The following is a 12,700-nucleotide window of genomic DNA, read 5'->3' on the forward strand; positions in this document are numbered from 1 at the left end:
TACAAATCTAACTCCCTCTCCCCCTCACCCCTCCCTCTCCCTGGGGCAGTCACTGGTCCAAGAACCCGTCTGCACAGCCCTCTGTTAGCCCAGCGGAGAGCTTCCAAACCCTGGCCATCTCAACCCCATCCCCAAACCCTCTCCCCTAAACCCAACCCCAACTCATCCAAACCATGGCCGTCTCAGCCCCAGCCCCATCTCAGGCACACAGATGCTTGTGAAGCAGGAATTAAATGAGGGGGGGGGGGGGGGGGGGGGGGGGAGTTGGGTGATGGGGTAGGTGTAGGGGGATGAGAGCTGTTTGTTAGAGACTGAGGCTGCATCCCAAATGGCACCCTATCATCTACATAGTGTACTACTTTTGACCAGGGCCGATAGGGTAGTACACTATGTAGGGTTGGGATGCAGTCTGAGAGAAGCACTAGAAAGCAGGAGACAGTCTGCTCAACAACACATAAAGGAAAATATGATAGAATAACATAGAAGTGCTTGACATAAATATTCTTAACTATTTCCTTGTACATTATTTCTCTGTACTCATCCTTACTGCCAATAGTTGTATAATTGAGAGACAGATCTCCCATACAACCACTGCCTCTGTCTCAGCTTTTAGTCTTCTGTTGAGGCCTCCCCAGACTGAAACAGGTGCCGGTACTCATGTTGGGTGCCGGTACTGTTTATATTAAGGTGCAGGAGCTCCACAATACTTTTGAGCTAATATTCTATAAGAGGAACAGGAGCTCAAGCAGTAGAACATTTGAGGTGTCGGTACTCAGCCCCTGTGCGCTCCTGCCCAACTCAAGCACTGGGCCTCCCTCCATCCCCCTCTCTCCCTCTAGTTCCCTCACTCCCACACTTCCCTGCCTCCATCTCCCCCTCTCCCCTACAAATCTAACTCCCTCTCCCCCTCACCCCTCCCTCTCCCTGGGGCAGTCACTGGTCCAAGAACCCGTCTGCACAGCCCTCTGTTAGCCCAGCGGAGAGCTTCCAAACCCTGGCCATCTCAACCCCATCCCCAAACCCTCTCCCCTAAACCCAACCCCAACTCATCCAAACCATGGCCGTCTCAGCCCCAGCCCCATCTCAGGCACACAGATGCTTGTGAAGCAGGAATTAAATGAAACTCTAACTGTAATGCTGGTCTCTAGAAACAGTTCCCTCTCTCCCCCAGAGCTCCTGTATGTTAGAGGGTCTGATTGCTGCAGCAGCAGCTTTGAAGTCTGGAAGAAACAGCCACTGATGATAAAAAGCAGAAAACAACATAACAGACGCAACAACAACCAGAGAAAACGATACCTCTTAATGAGGCGTAATTATGGATTTGACCCCGCAGCGGGATCTGGCCTGGAGGCCCTGTAGCAAATTTGGCGGGCCTGTGGTTTGTCAATGGTTTTCTTCTTTTTTTGTATACCATACCCATTTGTTTTGAGGTGTCTTTTGTTGAGGTGTGACATGTGACATGTCGTTTTCTCAGATAAAGCCATACCATGTCCTCCTGCAGCTGAATTAGATGAATAAAGTGGAAGCCTCTTTTGTCTTGAGCTGTCAGGGGGCTTTGCAATGTATCAGTTACCTTGGAAACCTTGGAGAGGTGAAGGAGAGGACAGCCAGAAGAGAAGAGATCCTCCAGCTCTGTAGACACCAGGTAAACTCCTCACTTAGGATGTGTCCCACATGGCGCCCTGTTACCTATGTAGGGCACTATATGTAGTGCACTATAAATAGGGAATAGGATGCCATTTGGGACACATCCTTAGCCTTTCTCCAACCTAAACCCCCTCACTCCACTTTCTCCACTCTAAACTCTCTTATCCTCTACAATCCAATCTAAACAGCTTGAACGTTAAAATAACACTTAATGCCTGACAATACAGCAGCAAAATCCAACAAATCCCTTTTCTATCGGTGTAATATTTCTCCTCTTGGTAATGGTCTCGCCATATCCCTTCAAAATGAGTGCAGAACTTCAGACCCCTCTCAACCCTCGAGCGTAGTTTTCTTTCCAATGTAGTCTTAATTTGGCATTTGGTATTTCCCAGTTCATATACCAAAAAACTAGCAGCATGCATACGTACAAGTTATAGATATCGGACTTCACATGAACAAAATGCAGTCTTTCGAGACTTGTAAAATTGTTGAAACTTTCAATTGCGAGATAAACCTGTCGACAGGTTGACTAGAAGAACAGAATAGACAATATCCTACCTGTAGTATGCAGGTCCCAGCAGCCGTGTTCTCCTTGATGGATACGTTGTAGAAGTTGCTACCGAACACAGGTTCGTTGTCGTTAATATCCTGCAGTACCACATGGACCAGAGCTGTGGAGGACAGGGAAGGCCTCCCTCCGTCTGTAGCCACCACTGTCACATTCGGCCTGGGCTGCGACTCGTAATCCAGCTGGGAGAGCGTGGTGATGATCCCTGTTACTGGGTCTATGGTGAACCACTGGGCCTGGTTCTCATCCAGGCCGGCCTGGCTATCCTGGAGGAGGCTGTATGTGATGTCTCCATTGGGCCCCTGGTCTTTGTCTCTAGCCGTGACCTGCAATACGAAGCTCCCTGGGAACACCACCTCAGGTATGACCTGTCTGTACTCCTGCTGATCAAACAGAGGAGGGTTGTCGTTGACATCAGTGACTTGTATCGTAAAGGAGGACTCAGCCCTGAGAGGAGGGGTGCCTGCGTCTGTAGCCATCACCCTGAGTTCGTATGTGTCCCTCTCCTCTCGGTCCAGGATCTGGTCCACACACATCAGGTAGATGATGTTGTCCTTGGTGGTCAGAGCAAACTTCCCGTCCCCTCCTTCCAAGGAGACGTTGACATTGGCGTATTCTCCGTAGTCCGGGTCGGTGACGGAGATGCGGGCGACGTACTGGCCGGGCTGGGCGCCCTCGGAGATCTGTGGGGAGCCGTCTTCACTGAGGAAGATGATGGTCATGGTGGGCTGGTTGTCATTGTAGTCCCGGACGTGGATTGTGACGAAGGCGTTGGTAACCTCGGGCTGCGTGGCGTTATCCCTTGCCTGGACCACCAGCTCATGGACCCTCCGCATCTCAAAGTCCAGCGGCTTGTTGAGCGTGATGACGCCCGTACGAGAGTCGATGACGAAGTAGTGCTCCGGGTCGCTCTGCCTGCGGTTGATCTCGTAGAGAACCAGGCCGTTGTCTCCCTGGTCGGCATCGGAGGCAAAGACTTGGAGGATGTTGCTACCCGGCTGCAGATTCTCTGAGATAATGGCGTGGTAGCGACTCTGGTTGAAGACTGGAGCATTGTCGTTGATATCCTGAACCGTCACATCTAGCACCATCTGACCAGTCCTCTTAGGGGAGCCTCCATCGAACGCCTCCAGGGATAACGTATAAGACGGTCTGGTCTCGCTGTCCAGAAGAGTGTTGACCACCAGGTCCAGATAGAGAACCTGGTTGGATCCTCTCCGGGTCTCCAGGAGGAAAGCCTGGCCGGTGTTCCCGTCTTTGATGAGGTATCCCTGGGTAGTCAGTTGGCCCTTGTCCCCGTCCACCGCCGGCTCTAGGGGGAACCTGGTTCCCACCGCCGTCATTTCCGGGATCTTGAACGCCGCTCTCCTCCGGGGGAACGTGGGAGCGTGGTCATTGATGTCATTCACCGTGATGGTCACTTCGACAGTCACGCCCGTCATAGTCACTGCAATGAAGTTGTACCGGTCCCTCAGCTCATGGTCCAAAACCTTGGCTGTCTTGATGATGCCCGTGCTCTCATCTATTTCCAGGTCACTCCCCACCCCGGTGCCCTCGTGGTCTGAAATAAAGTAAAGACTTGCGGTGACGCCAGGCGGTAACCCAGTGCTGATGTCCCCTATGATGGTCCCGGCAGGCTGTTCCTCGTCCAGCTGGAGCTCCAGGTTCCCCAGGACGGTGGAGGAGTGGACGGTGATCAGCTCCAGGAGGATGTAGGCCAGCAACAGGACCTCTCGGCTCCACCGGCCATCACCCTGCAGCGACCTCGACACAGACCGCCCAAAACCCTTGGCCTCGGTCTTCATTCTGACGGTTTCTTCCTAAACCTAAACACAGAGAGATGGGAAATATGTTAGAGTGTAGTGTACTGATCGTTACTTCCTGACAATGTGTGCGTCCCTTTTGGCACCATATTCCCTACATAGTCCACTTCTTTTGACCAGAGTCAAGGTGCCAGAGTCAAGGTGCCCTTTGGGAGTTAGCCCAAGAAAACCTCTAGGCTGTTTGTCCTGGTCAGGTCATGTAGTCAGGAAACATTCCTGGCTCCTCTTATGACCTGATCCAGCAACAAAAGCTAGTGCTTTTTATTGGCATAACAAAGAGAGGGGACAGGCTTTTTCTGTCCTTTTGGTGAGCTGTGTAAAAATGAAGGAAAATGCCTTAAGGTCAGTTTTTCCATATGCTCTACAGGCTGTGGTCCCAGCCACAGTGCATATAATAGATCCCTTGCATCACGTCATTTTCATCCCCTCCCTCCACTCACCTAATAAGTCAACACCTTGTTCCTTTGGCATAACAGAGAACCCTCCCTTTACTAGAGAACTGTCCAGACCACAGACCAGACCACCTGGGTTTAAATCTTTTAAATACTTTGAGCGTTTGCTCTAGCCTGCCTTGAACAGCAGGTGGGCATGGTTTTCCATTCTGGTACAATTCTATTGGTCCAGTAAGCCAGGCAAGCTCAATCAAGTAAATATATAATATTTGAAATTATTTTTAATAGTATTTCAACCCAGATCTCCCACAGGCGTACGCTAGAGCCACAGAGGGAGACGCTTTATGGTCTCAACATTCAGTTCTAATCAGAGAGAGAGAGAGACAGGTCCAAATGCAGCCAGGTTCTCTGGTCTGTAACACTATCCTCTGGAGCTTGTGGGTGTGTGTGTGTGTGTGTGTGTGCGTGTGTGTGTGTGTGTGTGTGTGTGTGTGTGTGTGTGTGTGTGTGTGTGTATCATCTTTATTTAGCCAGTTTGCTAAAGCACATGCACATCTAGGACCAGGGTATGTGTTTGCACGTATGAAACCAGGTTAAGGGGAAGGGAGACTGATGAATTTACGAGAATGTTGGGTGTGAGCTCTTATAGAGGGACCGTGTTTGAAAAGCTCTTTACAATATTGAGTGGTCCCTGAGCCCATATTTCTATTGGGATGTTAACTTGAGGAATGTCCTCCCCAGCTCAATGTGTGGACAGTAAACCAGGGCCCAGAAAAGTAAAGATGTGTTATAGCATCAGAGAGAAAACACTCTACTTTATCCACCTGTTTTGAGAGGCGTAAAACTCCCCTGTCTTAATGGAGAATGGAAGCTGAGTGGAGACAGGTGGTGTTTTGAAAGCATACAACTCCTGCCATTTCCCTGTGATATATGCCCTTAAAATGGTTCATGAAACTTCTGAAATGTCGGTCAGCCGCCTTTCATAAATTATACCTTTGGCAAATCAGGTAATTATGTCAGAAGTGAAAGTGTCTTCTTGGCTCCTGTAACCTATATTTCATTACGCGCAAGTGATTCCGAGTTCATAAATTTGGGAGCACATTTCTGCTATTGCCTTAGTCTCTGTGATGGGTCTAACCTTTTTACAAGACTCAATGGTTAACTCCATGGTGGCTCTGTATGAAATAAAAACAAAGAATACTTGAAAGAAATATTGTTAAATAAAGTGCATGGAAGGCAAAAAGGGGCCAAATCTCTGTTTCTGAGCTGAGTATTTCTTGACATAAAAGGTGGAAAAGTGGAAGTTAGAAATTGTGGAAAGTCATCAGATATATTCTAATGTATACATAACAGAGGTCTGTCTAAGGGACAGAAATAACTTTTGATAGTACAGTTAACTATGCAGGGGGACATCCTTAACAATACGTACTGACGCTCTCTGTAGTTCTCCGATTCTTTAAGACATAACAGCCAAGAGAGCACTACATTTGAACAACCACAAAGTTGAACAGTTAGAATGAGGATGATGTGGATTGCCACACAAAAATAGGATTTCTAAAACACTGAAGTAGAGATACTGTGTAATGGAGCAATTACACTGTCTGTCTCAAATGGCACCCTATTCCCGACATAGTGCACTACTTTTGACCAGAGCCCTATGGGCCCATATAGGGAATAGGGTGCCATTTGGGATGACGACACTGTTTCACATTATAGATGACACAGCTTTGGCAGGGAATCTCCCAACTGTTGATGACTTGTAATTTGTTGTGAGACACAATGAAGCAATGTGGGCTGTCTGACTGAGCTGACTGTCACCGTCTGCAGAATAGTCCAAAACCACTAAATGCGTCTCTGGCAAACAAGTAATTATTGTCCGTCTCTAATAACAAGAGGATACTCATTTTTTATTTCCAGTTGTCAGTGGTTCTGTTAAACAAAATCCAATTCATAACTAATTTATTTTGTCTTGCGGAAATAAAATCAACTTCAATGTTCTCCTAGAAAACTATGAACATGAAAACAGGAGTTTATTAGATGTTGAGGAATTATGTTTTTTACTGTAGGAGAATATTACTAGAGGCCTACCAGACTCCCCCTAGTGGCAGTACTGCAACATTCAGGGAAATATCCTTGCTGCAGACTGTACAGTCCTACATGTGTGTGTCTGTGAGTGACTAGGAGTATGTGAGCATGTATTTTAGAACGTGGATTTGTGCATGCATGTATTGTGTGTGCATGCGTGTGGGATTCATGCCTGTGTATATGCGTGTCTTTGTGAGTAGCCTATGTGTGTGTCGCAAGCCACAATGTGGTGTGTGTGTGTGTGTGGTGTGTGGTGTGTGTGTGTGTGTGTGTGTGTGTGTGTGTGTGTGTGCATGCGTGCGTGCGTGTGTGTGTCTGGCCCGTGGTGGTGACATAGTGCGACATAGTGAGCGAGGGAACAGAGCAGAGAGAGGAGAACAGGAGGAGCGGAGAGCAAAGGAGGAGAGTAATAGGGCTCCTTGCAGTCTGCCCTCTCCCCTCCTCTCTTCTCCTCTCATCTCCTCCCTCTTTTCTCCTCTCTCCTGGCTTGGCTCTAATCATGGGTGCTGGAAGCCTGCCTCCACCAGATGGGATTCCAAGGCTAATTTCAGTCAGATTGTGAGCCGTCATACAAAAACACAGTACACACTGAAGATGGAAGAAAACAGTGGAATTGGAGTGAAATAAAAACAGAACTCATTCTAGTTCTGTGGTGAAAACCTACAGTGAGGGCATTCTTAAGTGACAGCTTTTGTGTGTAGACAGCAGAGTTATGAAGTTGTAGCCTCCTGTTTATTTCACTCTTTCTGTGGCTAAAATATTGAATTTGACATGCTCAACCCTTTGCTTTACATGTCTTTATCTCTGCATGTCTTGTAAGTTAATCTAGTTGAGTGCCTGGTAAGACAGTGAAGCAGTTTACAACATGGATCCTTTCCATGTATTTGTTGCCTATGATCCATCCTAAATGGCACCCTATTCCCTACATAGTGCACTATGTTTGACCAGAGACCTAATCTCAATGGTTTATACTGTAGAGCTGAAGCTCAACAATGGGGCACAGCGATGTTAGTTGGCCAGGATTTTAAAAGCTTTCACTACTAATTCTCCACTAATGGCAGAGTCTGGGGTAGCTCCATATATTAGGTACAATTCAAGTCCACAGAGATTTCCATTGTGCTGCCAACATGGAAGTACTTTCAAGTAATAATGATTTACTTTATAGCAATGCTGAGGCAGGACTTCTAGGTGTTTTTTCAAAGGAACAAAGGATGACTTTTCAAGGAGGCAGGGATCTTTGTTCGAATGCCACAGCAGAAATAATGCAGGCTCTGGTCTTGGTCTGGTCGTGTGTGTGTGTGTGTGTGTGTGTCTGTGTGTGTGTGTGTGTGTGTGTGTATGTTGCGGCTGGAGGACCACTCCGCTGCAGCCTAATAGATCTAGCAGACCCAGCCACCAGCCTGGGTCCTACAGCTCTACTATAGCTCTAACTGTATGATGCCATATTAAGCCCAACATAAAGTCACAAACGACACACTAACTCAGCATAGTACTATGGCTTTATAGCTCTAACAATGTTCCTTATTCTTGTACTAAATGCTCTATTAAATATATAATGGTATGTGGAAAACACGTATGGTTTCCCCCACTGGCTGACTGACAGGGATAAGCGGTTTGGGTTCTACTAGCTGCTAGCTAGACAAACAGAGAGCTACCTAGCTGATCAAAGATGTTTCTCCCTCCCTGTAGTCTGGAGAGGAGAGGGAGAAAGCAGAGGGAGAGAGAAGAGAGGAGAGAGCAGAGAGGAGAGATCAGAGGGAGAGAGCAGAGAGGAGAGAGCAGAGGGAGAGAGCAGAGAGGGAGAGAGCAGAGAGGAGAGAGCAGAGGGAGAGAGCAGAGGGAGAGAGCAGAGGGAGAGAGCAGAGAGGGAGAGAGCAGAGGGAGAGAGCAGAGGGAGAGAGCAGAGTGGGAGAGCAGAGGGAGAGAGCAGAGAGGGAGAGAGCAGAGAGGAGAGAGCAGAGGGAGAGAGCAGAGAGGGAGAGAGCAGAGGGAGAGAGCAGAGGGAGAGAGCAGAGAGGGAGAGAGCAGAGAGGAGAGAGCAGAGGGAGAGAGCAGAGAGGGAGAGAGCAGAGGGAGAGAGCAGAGAGGGAGAGAGCAGAGAGGAGAGAGCAGAGGGAGAGAGCAGAGAGGAGAGAGCAGAGGGAGAGAGCAGAGGGAGAGAGCAGAGAGAGAGCAGAAGGAGAGAGCAGAGGGAGAGAGCAGAGAGGGAGAGAGCAGAAGGAGAGAGCAGAGGGGGAGAGCAGAGGGAGAGAGCAGAGGGAGAGAGCAGACAGGGAGAGAGCAGAGAGGAGAGAGCAGAGGGAGAGAGCAGAGGGAGAGAGCAGAGGGAGAGAGCAGAGAGGGAGAGAGCAGAGGGAGAGAGCAGACAGGGAGAGAGCAGAGAGGAGAGAGCAGAGGGAGAGAGCAGAAAAATATCCTCAGTGTACAACGAAAAACACCAAATAATGCATGCAGAGCAGAATTAGGACGATAACCGCTAATTATCAAAATCCAGAAAAGAGCCGTTAAATTCTATAACCACTTAAAAGGAAGCGATTCCCAAACCTTCCATAACAAAGCCATCACCTACAAAGAGATGAACTTGGAGAAGAGTCCCCTAAGTAAGCTGGTCCTGGGGCTCTGTTCACAAATACAAACAGACCCCACAGAGCCCCAGGACAACAACAACAACAACACAATTAGACCCAACCAAATCATGAGAAAACAAAAAGAGAATTACTTGACACATTGGAAAGAATTAACAAAAAAACTGAGCAAACTAGAATGCTATTTGGCTCTAAACAGAGAGTACACAGCGGCAGAATACCTGACCATTGTGACTGACCCAAACTAAAGGAAAGCTTTGACTATGTACAGACTCAGTGAGCATAGCCTTGCTATTGAGAAAGGCCGCCGTAGGCAGACCTGGCTCTCAAGAGAAGACAGGCTATGTGCACACTGCCCACAAAATGAGGTGGAAACTGAGCTGCACTTCCTAACCTCCTGCCAAATGTATGACCATATTAGAGACACATATTTCCCTCAGATTACAGAGATCCACAAAGAATTTGAAAACAAACTCAATTTTGATAAACTCCTTTATCTACTGAGTGAAAAACCAGTGTGCCATCACAGCAGCAAGATTTGTGACCTGTTGCCAGCATTGTAAATACAACCCATATTTATGTTTATTTATTTTCCCATTTGTACTTTAACTATTTGCACATTGTTACAACACTGTATATATATATATACATATATATATACATAATATGACATTTGAAATGTCTTTATTCTTTTGGAACTTCTGAGTGTAATGTTTACTGTTAATATTTATTGTTTATTTCACTTTTGTTTACTATCTACTTCACCTGCTTTGGCAATGTTAACATACGTTTCCCATGCCAATAAAGCCCTTGAATTGAAATTGAAATGAATTTAATTGAGAGCAGAGGGAGAGAGCAAAGGGAGAGAGCAGAGAGGAGAGAGCATAGGGAGAGAGCAGAGAGAGAGAGCAGAGGGAGAGAGCAGAGAGGGAACAACGTAGCTGTGCTGCTGCCAGGGGCTTTGAAACACGCCAAAGGAGAATCCAGAATACAGGCCAGTTAGTAGCCAGCTAGGAGCCAGCTTGGAGTCAGCTAGGAGCCAGTTAGGAGTCAGCTAGGAGCCAGTTAGGAGCCAGTTAGGAGCAAGCTAGGATCAGCTAGGAGCCAGTTAGGAGCCAGCTAGGAGCCAGTTAGGAGCCAGTTAGGAGCCAGTTAGGAGCCAGCTAGGATCAGCTAGGAGCCAGTTAGGAGCCAGCTAGGAGCCAGTTAGGAGCCAGCTAGGAGTCAGCTAGGAGCCAGCTAGGAGTCAGCTAGGAGCCAGTTAGGAGCCAGCTAGGAGTTAGTTAGGAGCCAGTTAGGAGCCAGCTGGGAGCCAGCTGGGAGCCAGTTAGGAGCCAGCTAGGAGCCAGCTAGGAGCCAGTTAGGAGCCAGCTAGGAGCCAGCTAGGAGCCAGTTAGGAGCCAGCTAGGAGCCAGTTAGGAGCCAGCTAGGAGCCAGCTAAGAGCCAGTTAGGAGCCAGCTAGGAGCAAGCTAGGAGCCAGTTAGGAGCCAGCTAGGAGCCAGCTAGGAGCCAGCTATGAGCCAGCTAGGAGTCAGCTAGGAGCCAGTTAGGAGTCAGCTAGGAGCCAGTTAGGAGCCAGCTAGGAGCCAGTTAGGAGCCAGCTAGGAGCCAGCTAGGAGCCAGCTAGGAGCCATCTAGGAGCCAGCTAGGAGCCAGTTAGGAGCCAGCTAGGAGCCAGTTAGGAGCCAGCTAGGAGCCAGCTAGGAGCCAGTTAGGAGCCAGCTAGTAGCCAGCTAGTAGCCAGCTAGGAGCCAGTTAGGAGCCAGCTAGGAGCCAGCTAGGAGCCAGCTAGGAGCCAGTTAGGAGCCAGCTTGGAGCCTTAGGGAAGAGAAGAAATACAGGCCTGAGCCTTGGGGAAAGAGAAGTCTGTCTGGCAACACAGGACTTCAGAGTACAGTAATAAAGATTTTGATGGTCTAATACAGAGGTTGGCAAGCAAAGCGCACAGAGAGCCGGAGTTAAAAGTGGCCCCCTTTCATCTTTATCACTAAGGTTGTGTCCCAAATAGCACCCTATTCCCTATATAGTGCACAGGCCCTGGTCAGTAGTAGTGCACTATGTAGGAAACAGGGCACCATTTGGGACATAACCTAAGACAAATACCTTATACAGTACGTCCATTCAAACCCACCAATTTAACAAAACATTGACTCAATACTAGTATCATGTCTAATAGCATTAGTGTGTGTGTGAACTTTGCCCTAAAACCCTACTAATGCTGATACTTCATGTACTGTGTTTAAGTCTGTTTACAGTTGGTCAGGCTTGTTTTAACCCAGGTCCCTTTAAATCCCCTCAACTGAGCCAAGCGTGTCAGCAGGTCCTGGCTGCATATTAGCACCATATTCCCTATATTGTGCACTACTTTTGACCAGACATATTCACAATATAGTGCATAGGCCTCTGGTCAAAAGTAGTGTACTATGTAAGGAATAGGGTGCCATTTGGAACGCGCTCTCTTTTTCTCTCTCTCTAACAGCGCTTTACTTTTCTGGTTCCTGGTTTGCCATGGTCTCTGAGTCTTAGTAGGCATATATGCTAAACAGAACCACTCTCTGAGTTCACTGGAGGGATTTACTCTGGAAGACTTACTCTGGAAGACTTACTCAAATCACCCACAAAATCCCTAGCAGAAAGTAGTTGGAGGCCGCATCAAGCACCATGCAGGAATAATGGCCTACATTCAACAACCTCCAGGCAAAGCCACTTAGCCTTCACCAACAACACTTAGCTACTCCAAACTTTATAAAACGTTACCTCTGATCTAGTAATGTATATCACTGAGTATTACTTAATGAGTGTGATGATGTGCCTGAGAGCTTTCCCCACGTGGGGACGTTTCCCTCCATTTCTCCCCACACAAATGGCCTGATTTTTTGGTAGCCTCCAAACATTTCCTAACCTGATATTCCTTCAAACATTATGCTTTGTATTATATAAGAACACAAAAGCAAGAATCGGGTTACCATTTCATTTATTTAGAAGTATTTATTTTTGTTTGGTATAGCCAACTTCTCTAGGCCTACTCACCATGGCTGCTGAACTGGTTTCCTAGGTGAGTGCGCACCGTCGTGTTCACAGGTTTAGGTTGATCGCTGGTAAAGGTTGCGCCACTCACGTTAGTTGGTTTCTCCCGTTTCGGGGTGTTTTCATTGTTTATTGTAAACTCTAGTGTTTATGCATAGTATGTCATTGTTTCTAGTAACGTGCTAATTGTTGGCCATTATTATGTAAAACGAGTGCCATACTATTGCCTTTCAAGTGTGTTAAACACTGTTATTGAGAATGTACCTGTTTAGGTGATGCATGGGTTTAAATGCCAGGTTAGGGCAGGTCCTTTTAGGATGCTGTCTCCTCATTCTGGGAAGCTGCCATAGAGAATGATAGAGGCCTCTATTGGCCTAAAGGTAGTTTTAGCATGGTAAGCCCATTGAGGGCTTTCATCATGCTTCTGCCATTTTAAAATAGTCAAAGTATTAAACTGGGTGGGAATTCCTATGGGTTTTAGCCTCAACGCCGCTGCCGATGTTGTCACAGATGCTATAATGGCACAGATATAAAGATGAGTCCTCTATCTATCTCTATGGAAACTGCTTTTT

General features: G+C 47.5%; 1 pseudogene across 1 annotated transcript in view; it reads right to left on the reverse strand.

Annotated features, from left to right (window-relative positions):
* The window catches only part of LOC311105983 (protocadherin-16-like), a 113,129-nt pseudogene extending 109,109 nt beyond the window's left edge, over positions 1 to 4,020 (reverse strand). Inside the window, exon 1 of the transcript in view lies at positions 2,206 to 4,020. The product of the transcript in view is annotated as a protocadherin-16-like (transcript). The remainder of the gene's footprint in view (positions 1 to 2,205) is intronic.
* Between the last annotated feature and the right edge of the window lie 8,680 nt (positions 4,021 to 12,700).

This window comes from Coregonus lavaretus, assembly GCF_964263955.1.
Source record: "Coregonus lavaretus genome assembly, chromosome: 30".
Taxonomy (NCBI): domain Eukaryota; kingdom Metazoa; phylum Chordata; class Actinopteri; order Salmoniformes; family Salmonidae; genus Coregonus; species Coregonus lavaretus.